This window comes from Canis lupus, chromosome 20 (assembly GCF_048164855.1).
Source record: "Canis lupus baileyi chromosome 20, mCanLup2.hap1, whole genome shotgun sequence".
NCBI lineage: Eukaryota > Metazoa > Chordata > Mammalia > Carnivora > Canidae > Canis > Canis lupus.
Window position 1 is genome coordinate 29,721,684 of NC_132857.1, and position 9,987 is coordinate 29,731,670.

Below are 9,987 nucleotides of genomic sequence, written 5' to 3' on the forward strand. Positions count from 1 at the left end.
GAACATATTGAGACTAGTCTGTGTCTTTAAAACAAAACCAGGGCAAGACCAAGGTGCTGCCAGAAGGAAGGCCAACAATATGATTAGCAAAATACACCAGAGTATAACCTCTAAGATTGAGAGTCTGGCTCTCATCTTCACTTTTTAATTTTTTCATTTTGCTTATGTGCATGTGTCCTAGTATCAACTAGATATAAGAAAGCTGATTTGTACCAAGCCAACTCACAAGAACTAACCCAGCTCAAAAGAGTGTCTGTGATATGTGAAACTGAATATGGTTTATTTATTAAAAATATAGCACTATATCTCAGAAATTATAGGAATTTGGACACTGTTATCCAACTCCTTAGGTAAGTCACACAAGTAGAAAGCTGTTTTAAAGGAATGGACTCTGAATATAGTAAGCAGGCTAAAGATTGGAGGTATCAGATGACATCAGATCCTGAAATCCTGCCACATCCAGCACTACAATAATATCCAGGTTGTTACCTGTTTTGTGGTCCAAACAAGCTATTTTCCTGAGCCAGGGACTCCCATTGACAAGATGGCCCTGGAATGACCCTTGTAGGCTTGGTCTCTGCGACTCTTCCTTACCAAGCTTTGAAGATGGAGGAAAGTTTTGATTATAGGGACACATAGTCATTCAGCCATAATAAATTTCTAGGTGTCTCTTATGTGCCAGAAACTACACTTGATACTGAGGTGTGTAATTTGGAAGTGCGGCATCCCATAACAATTCAAAAAAATGTTCAACTGGTCCAATTTCTTCTACTTTGGTCAGAAGGTAACCTCAGTGCAATTGAAAAGAGAGCATACCAGGGGTGAGGGGTTGATTGGTGGGACAACCACACTTGAAGATCCTCAGTGCTGAGCCCCAGAGACTCTGCCAACCTCCAGTCCCTATAATGAAAGGTTCTGACTCAATCACATCACATTCCATTAAAGAATTGGAGCCCCTCTATTTTTTTCTTCTTTCACAAATGGTTGCAGCAATTGCTTTTTAAAATGAAGATATACAAGGGGTAGAGGAAGGGGAGGTGGGCGGGGGGATGGGGTGACTGGGTAACAGGCACTGACAGGGGCACTTGATGGGATGGGCACTGGGTGTTATATTATATGTTGGCAAATTGAACTCCAACAAAAAATATACCAAAAAATTAAGATATATGTCCCGATAGCTAAAACAAAAGGATGCATCTGTACATGAATAGAGGGGGAAAGATTTGTTTTTTTTTTCCCCCAGAAATATTATGTTTATTCTGAAGGAGAGCAGAGTTTGGGGCACCAGGAAGCCCCCTACATGGCATCTCTCAGGGCCACGGAGGATCCTCTATCAGACAGAGAAATCAGGCCCCAAGAGATGTGTCACACAGTGGAAGAAGGGTAAGCAGATGGTCTGCTTTTTCATCCCTATAGGCTTTCCCTGGCTATACTTAAAGTTTGGGGTTTATGGCTGCAGGCACAGGGCCCATCCACTTCTCTCCCAGCAGGTGTGTCAGCAACTCCATCCGATCAGAGCCAAATAGCATGTGGGTTTGGCCATCCAGATGGGCCACAGTGACTGGCAGCCCAAAGGCCCTATATTTGCCGGATGCCTCAGTGTTCTCCTTGAGCTTGTTTTTCACCTTTGGTGTTACGATCTTTTCCAGAAGTCCCTGGGCTTGTTCTGTAGACATGCCGGCCTTCTCTGCAGCGGCTAACATGCTCTGAGGTTCTGTGATGTCTTCATCCCGTGACCAGACACACATCCATAGTTCCCTGGACACTTCCTCCAGCATCTCTGGGTGTTTCATGTTCACGGCAGTGAGGAATCTCATGGCTGATAAACTTCCTTTTTCAAGGATCACAAAGAAGAAATCCTTGGGGAACTGCATGGGAACCTGGACATGCTGTCCTCGGAGTCTAATGTCATTTTTCAGGTATTGGGCTTTGCGGGGAAGCAGAGCTGGCAGCTGGTTTCTGCTGCCTTTCATGATCCCTGCAATGAGGCTGGGCGCAACTGCAGGTTGATGTTCCAGATGTTCTTATACCGGCACAGGACCTCGAAGCCCAGCCAGGAGTAGGGGGACAGTACATCCTAGAAGAGCTCCAGGGTAGGCGGCAGGGGCCCCTGCTGCAGCGGCGCCAGGTTCCTTGCCCCAGGGTGCAGCGGGGGAAAGGGTTTTAGAAAAAAGGTTGCAGGAGAACATGGCTTAAACACACTTCTGTATGAAAATACAAGTATAAATCTATATTTACTTCTTTATTTCATTCTGTATCATTAATAATGATGGTAAGGGTAGTCTGTAGTTGTAATAATTATAGCAAATTCTTATACAGTGCTTATTGTGTACCAGACTCTGTTCTAAAGGCTTTACCTGAACTTATTCATGCATATGTCTTGGTACACAGTTATCATTATTGTTGTTTTGCTCAGGTGGACTTGCTCAGGAGCCCGTGTTCTTAAGCACTACACCATGCACCTCCAGCAAGGCTCCTGCGTGAATACTCTCTAGAGCCATCTTCTCCCTTCCCTGATAGGACAAATGTGCAGCCAGCTGTGAGCTTATGGTAAGTGTGCGTCTCCTAAGCTTCTCAGTTCTCCAATCCCAGCTTCTCAGTTCTCCAATCCCCTCTGCAGTCCGTTATGAGTAGACATAGCATTCCCACAGAGTCTCAGCTTGTAGCCGTGGTTTAAGAAATGCTCAGTTTATGGCTCACTCCTCCCTTAGATTCCCTAACAGAAGTAAATCATCCTAATAGATATGAGAAAAAAAAAAAAAAGGTGCAGATAAATGGGCATATGGTCTAAAAGAGTCAGTGTACAGAGAAACCCCTGCCAGCTAGAGAACATCAGTGATTTTCTCTTCATTTGCCATCATTCCTGTTCAACCCAGCAGGAAGGCAAAGCAGCACATTAATATTTGCAATAGGACTCAGAAATAAAAAAAAAATGACTTTTGAGTCTTCTATGTGATAAGTCTTTGATTTCTTCAGAAAGGTGGTAGCAGAGTAATTCACAAGCAGTGGAGAATAAGTCTTTTTCAGTATTGCCTTCCCTTGATTTTTTTTAAATTTATTTTTTATTGGTGTTCAATTTACTAACATACAGAATAACCCCCCGTGCCTGTCACCCATTCACTCCCACCCCCCGCCCTTCTCCCCTTCCACCACCCCTAGTTCGTTTCCCACAGTTAGCAGTCTTTACGTTCTGTCTCCCTTTCTGATGCCTTCCCTTGATTTACACGCTCTGATACCAAAGGGTATCAGGATATATTTTTTGGATATAACCAAAAAAAGAATTGCAGCCATCTCCTGACCAAACTTTCCACTTACTGATGGCAGTTACTTAACCTCAGCTAGGGAATTTTTAGTGTGGGAAGAAAATCACAGTTAGCAATTGTTGATGGCAAATAGCTGGCCTTACGGTGGAAAGTCAATAGATCCAAAGTGAAATTTAAATGGAATTTAGAATTTGGTGTAGGCCTGAGGCTAACTATGTAGGGATTCCTGTGCTCTCAGCCCATTGTCAGACAGTGAGTAAAGCCTTGTGCCTGTGGGGTCAGACAGACCAAAGTGTGAGATGGGTCTCTACCACATGATTTCCTGGTAGTGTTGCCTTGAGCCAAATTTTTAACATCTCAATTCCTGTATCTAAGAAAGGGAAATAATTGGTTATCTAGTTCATAGATTTCTAAAGGAATTGAATACAGTGATACAAAAAACATTACAAGTCAGTACCAAACAGTTGTTCCACAAATGTCATTGAATATTACTATTATCATTATTTTTATAGTCCATTGTAGAATTAACTATCACATCTCTGTAGATTTACTTTTTTAATTATCAAAGTGCTTATTGAATATGTTCTTTCACTAGTATCTTAGTTTACATTTCTGAAATATTTTAGAATTGAGTACTGGTGTCCAAGTAAGGATGCTGCAAAGTAAGAGTGTCGACTCTCAGTTGCTACGAAATCATGATTAGTGTAGAAGAACTGACTTTGCCTCTCTATAAAGGACAAAGGAGCCTGCATATTTTAGCTGGATAAATAGTTTATCCAAAATTACACCTTTGAAATTAGCTGTATATATGTCCTACCACCAAATGTTTCTCAAGGGTCATCAAATAAAGAATAAAAGCATAAATAAAATAGCACCTGATCTCCTCAATCATTTTGCTCTTGTTCTTCTCATGGTGAAAAGTAGGCAAATATTCCTCACTGAAGACTCTAGTCCTTCCAACCATGCAGAGGCTTCCTAGCAATTTTGTTTGTTGGGATAAAAATCTTTGGGCAGCCCGGGTGGCTCAGCAGTTTAATACCGCCTTCAGTCCAGGGCATGAACCTGGAGACCCGGGATCAAGTCCTCACGTCAGGCTCCCTGCATGGAGCCTGCTTCTCCCTCTGCCTGTGTCTCTGCCTCTCTGTGTGTGTGTCTCTCATGAATAAATAAATAAAATCTTAAAAAAAAAAAAAAAAAAAACCTTCAGACAGCCCAGGTGGCTCAGCAGTTTAGCGCCACCTTCAGCTCAGGGCCTGATCCTGGGGACCAAGGATTGAGTCCCAAGTCGGGCTCTCTGTGAGGAGCCTGCTTCTCCCTCTGCCTATGTCTCTGCCTCTCTCTCTCTCTCTCTCTCTCTCTCTGTGTGTCTCTCATGAATTAATAAATACATAAAATATTAAAAAAAAAACTTCAACCAATGGCAGTCTGTGGTTTCCTATTTTTCTGCCTTAGGGATCTTTCAAAGAATTCTTCCTCCTACCTATTTATGTTTTTAAGCTGCTAACCCCTAGGCTTTTTTCCTTTTTTTTTTTTTCTGACAAGTGGGGACCCAGTAACTCCCCCTTTTCCATCTTATGCCTGATTCTTTCCACTCAATCAGCAGAAGTGAAGCCTTGGAAAGCTGTGTGCAACCAGAATTCTCCTCTTGGCCTCTCTCCTTTCCCTTCAGCTAATGAAGATGTTAGCTTCATCAGGCTTGCCTAAAAATGGTGGGTTTTGGTATAGGATCCTTTCTTCTATGAAAATCTGGCAAGTGATTTAACATTTGCTGGGGCTTTGGGATATCTGATTCTCAGAACAAATTCCACCAATTAGTAACCGAATGCAATGGCACTGTGTCCTCCACATACCTAGCATTTCCCTTGATTGTAACATGTACTTCCTGGATAGGACACAGAAAGTAAAAACAATGTCACTCTACAGATGTAGAATTTAGGGATCAGAGGAATGGATGGCTTTTCTTAAATGGAAGAGGGAAAGTGTAGCTAGACCAGAACCTTCCAGTTCAGCACTGTTATGTGGGATTGGGTTCCAAACCTCTGCTTACTGCCAGGTAAAATTCTCATCCTGTGCCCAGGCTCCAAAGTCTCTATTGCCATGCACTGCCTGGCTTCACAATGGAAGCAGCTTCACTGTTGTCACAGAGAAAAAAAAAAAAAAAAAAAAAAAGTCTTTTTCAGCTTCAGATTAGAAGCAATTAACAATAGCAAATTAGGAGATCTAAAAGGCTAGGTACCTCAAGGATAGTTACTCATTAAGTAAAGAGTGATCAGAAAATTGAAATGCGCCATGATAGCCAGTTCCTTAGACTCAAGGTGAACAGAGAGGAAAATCATGCTAAGCTTCATCTGGAGTCATCTGCACTTCACTGGACCCTGCAGATGCAGAACGGCCATGCCTTCCAAACTCCTGACTGTTCCAAAACTCTCAAGTGATTTCAGAGAGTCTCTGAGAGTTAGTTCCAGGTCTTCCTGAATATGTCCTTTTTGCTGCTGTATAGCATCTGACACTTATCTCTCCTTCCAGTAAAATAGTCACTTTCATTGATGTCACTCATGAAGGCTTTATAGCTACTTCCTACCAAAGGATGTGGCGGTAGACCATGCTGCTACCACACCGAGGTCACCTGGCTGAGGACCAGTACACAGCTGCTGCCTCCCACCACACAATACGTGAACACATACACACACTCTCTTTCTCTCTCTCACACACACACACATACACACAACCACATACCTTTGGTTGTCACAATCACCATACCAAGAATGCTGCCCTGTGCTCACTTCTTGTGTATATCTTAATTTTTGCATAAAACTGTCTTATTATACTTAACCGTCTTCCTTCCAGAAGTTTGGACAAGACTTTGTTTGGGTGGGAAGGGAGTCGCTAAGAAGGCCAATCTCTGTGACAGCTTTCTAAAATTCTCTGTATCCCTTATACTGCATACCTTTGGCAGTGTGGGTCTTATTCATGCTTTTCCTTCTCTGGACACTTACTTCCCCTAGACCACCAACTAAAGATTGTAAGACAATTAATTGGGTTGTGCCCAGCAGTCACATTTATACCACTGTTTATCAGAGTTGGGAGCGAAATCCCACCTGAATTGAGCGAGTAAGAGCCTTTCCCTGGAAATATGAACCCATACCAAGAAGGTCCAGTCGAAGACTGAGCTTCTCACATGGAGCAGACATGAAAAATCCTGACTATAGAACACAACACTCTTCTGCCTTGGGAGTGAGCAGTGGAGAAGGCTGGTTTATAGACAGAGAGGAGCATAAACGGTTTACAGACAGAAGCATCAAAGACACACAGAAAGAGAACCTGGAGACTTGTGAGTTCTGGTACTTGTTTTGTGACTCTGGCTGCATTCTTGCACCGTTCTTGGAACCAGAGTTCCAAGAGACACCCATAACCCAGAGGAAAATGTTTCATAAACTTAGATGAATATCCTTAAGCTACTATCAGTTTATTCAAATTCAGAAAATAAGCAGCACTTGAAAAATTCTTACAAAATTAAGTATATGTTTCTATAGATAATAGATAAAAATATAAATCTATCATGCATCTGTATCCATATACAGCAAAGAATTTTTAAGCCCTTGATGCTAAATATAAGTAATGAAAATGTTTAAATACTCTGTCCTTTAGGTTGTTATTAAGTTGTTTCTATTTGTCTGGTTCAAAATACCACTTTTCTTTTTAATTTTCTTTAACTGAAGGATAAATAACTGTAAATGGAAGGAAAGTTGCTTTCTAGGAACTCACTAATATACTCTCTCTGGTACTTGTTCTACTTCCTCCAAAGCATCTTTTATGTCAATCTTTGGCCTACTTAGATCACTTGCCGTTACCTGGTCTGAATTTAGAACCTTTCCTTCACACCTCACTTCTCACAGATACATGCGTGTAGGGCCTCATGGTCCCACACTGCACTTATCTGGCCTGGTTTTCCAGCCTTGATAACTGTATCCCTTTTATCAGTGGATGCCACCCAAGAAATTTCTTGACAGGGATAATTTCTCTCTGTCTTTGAATGTCTCTCATGATCTACTTTCTCAGACCTGTGACTTCAGTTTGGAACTGTGACATTTGTGATGTCCTGAGCATACACTGATTCATGTAAGTAACTGACTCTGTAATGAATAGTTACCAATAGTGAGAGAGACAGGCATCCACCATAATGGGCCATCCTAAAGTGAGATAATTTTTCAATTTTGGGAAACAAATTCATTTGCAGTTTCAGAGTACAATTTTATATGTTTTAGTTTCTAGTTTGTGAGAGTTGAAGTCAAGATTTCTTTTTTTTAAGATTTTATTTATTTATTCATGAGAGAGAAGCAGAGAGAGAAGCAGAGGCGAGAAGCAGACAGAGGGAGAAGCAGGCTCCTCACAGGGAGCCCAATGCGGGACTTGATCCTCAGACCCGGGATCACTCCCTGAGCCAAAGGTAGACGCGCAATCACTGAGCCACCCAGGCGTCCCGGAAGTCAAGATTTCTACCTCAAATAAAATAACCAATTATAAAAGTAACAATTTATATAGTGGGGGAAATTGTGAGCATGTGCCCTGGACCAAGTCAGCTACTTGTTCTGACACATAATTGAGGACATAGTAGTCTGTCCAACATTGGGAATAGATCACTCTGGTTGAGCTCACTAATAAGGTACACCAATGGCCCAAACAGTATATTTCTTAAGATTTTTTACTTTGACTCTAAGGAGATTTGTTACTTTACCTTTTAAATTTTCCATAATTATTTATTTACTTATTTATAATCGAAGTATAATTGGCATACAATGTTACATTAGTTTCAGGTGTACAGCATAGTGACTCGACAACTCTATATGTTCTACTATGGCCACCACAAGCGTAGCTTGTCCCCACATAATGATTGTAATATCATTGACTAATTTCCTATGCTATACTTTTCATCCTGTTGACTTACTCATTCTATAGCTAGAAGCCTGCACCTCTCACTCCCTTTCACCCATTTTGTTCATCCCCCATCCTTATCCCTCTGACAGCCATCAGTTTGTTCTCTGTATTTATAAATCTGTTTCTGCTTTTTGTTTGTTCTGATTTTTTTAAAACTTAAAGCACTTTTAAGGTGCAATTCCTCTGTACCATAAATTCCCACACCTGTGCAGCAGCCAATGGAAACAAAGCAACATCTGAGCTTTGGAAGCTCCAGGGAATTAGGAAAGCATAAAATCTCATTATTGTTTAGTCTGTTCTCTCTTCCTGACAGAAGGGCCCACCCCATGCTGCCCTTGTCTGCTCAAGGTGCTGTTCTGTGGTCACCTGTGCCTCCTTCCTGAGTATCCTTTGCATTTTCCTGTTTCTCATCTCCTCTCTGCCTGAGTCATCTTAGCACCATTTCTGTGTGTTCCTGGAAGTTTCTCAGTTTGCCTTAGGTGCATTCCTTGCTCCAGACCACCTATAGGCCCCTGCCCAAGGCTGATGGCTCCTGTTTGTTCCTTTTGACACAGGCAGAGGGAGAAGCAGGCTCCATGCCGGGAGCCGGACGCGGGACTCGATCCCAGGACTCCAGGATCGCGCCCTGGGCCAAAGGCAGGCGCTAAACCGCTGAGCCACCCAGGGATCCCCCCATTTGACTTTTTAACTTCCAGAACCAACTGTATCACTCCAGGTGGGCAATTCTGTGAAAGCTATATAGGGTCTCCACTACCTTCCCATATTTGTAATTTTTTCCACCATGAACAAGAGTCACAGAAAAGCCATTTGATTTTCCAATCATGCTTCATGGAGTTTCAAGATATAACAAAAGTGCCTCAGAATAGGAGAAGAGGACTCTGAACACACTAGCCTCAGAGCCCCTCATCTGTATCCACCAGAGAAATTCTTCTTTTTAAATTTGTTTTTATGTAGTTCTCCTTGCAATGATTTGGGTGAAATGTATGAAATACTATTAAAAAGTAAAATCCTTGCTCCAGGGGGAAAAGTTGGTTCTTTATAATATTAAGTTTAATATCTTTGTTTATGAGACCTCTTTAGATGCTGTAGGATGAAGTACTGCATGTGTAGGTAGGTAATTAGAGCACATGGGGGTTTCCTTTTCATTGATATACTTAGGAATATGGAAATCAGGAGAAGGAATATGGAAATCAGGAGAAGTAAGGAATATATATATTTTTTTTTACACCAAAAACTTCATGTTGTTTATAAATGCAGGGTGAGGCACATAATAACCTTCAGTCTAGGTAGTCAAATTTCTGGTAAATGTCACGTTTCTCATTTGGATGTGAGGGAATACACAAAATAAACAGTATCCTTTGCTTGGCATAAAAGGTAAGTGAAAATAAAATTCAGGGTTAAATGCAACCATAGCCCACATGCAGAATTCACACAAAAATCAGGCTGCATTTTGTCTGAACAAAGGATTACTATAAATCCCCCCCAAAATATGTAATATTTGTAATTGGTGTAGGCTAAATGTCTTAAGAGTTGAATAATTACTTACCTGTTTTGCATTTTTCAATTTTATTTACTTCTGGCTCATTCTTTAATAATGATAAAACTCCGCCTTGTCCTCTTATACTGTCTTATGCTTGACTCTTTACAGACACTTGCCACCACATAATCTAGTGGCTGACAAGAAACAGCAGTAGTATCTGAGGTTTCTGTTTAAGTCTGGATACTATAATTATAAATATATTCTATAAATTATTCGAATGTATATGATGTTTAAAAGTACATTTACACT

General features: G+C 41.3%; 1 pseudogene; it reads right to left on the reverse strand.

Moving 5' to 3' along the window:
* Positions 1–1,408: 1,408 nt before the first annotated feature.
* LOC140611566 (glutathione S-transferase kappa 1 pseudogene) lies at positions 1,409–9,755 on the reverse strand (annotated as a pseudogene).
* Between the last annotated feature and the right edge of the window lie 232 nt (positions 9,756–9,987).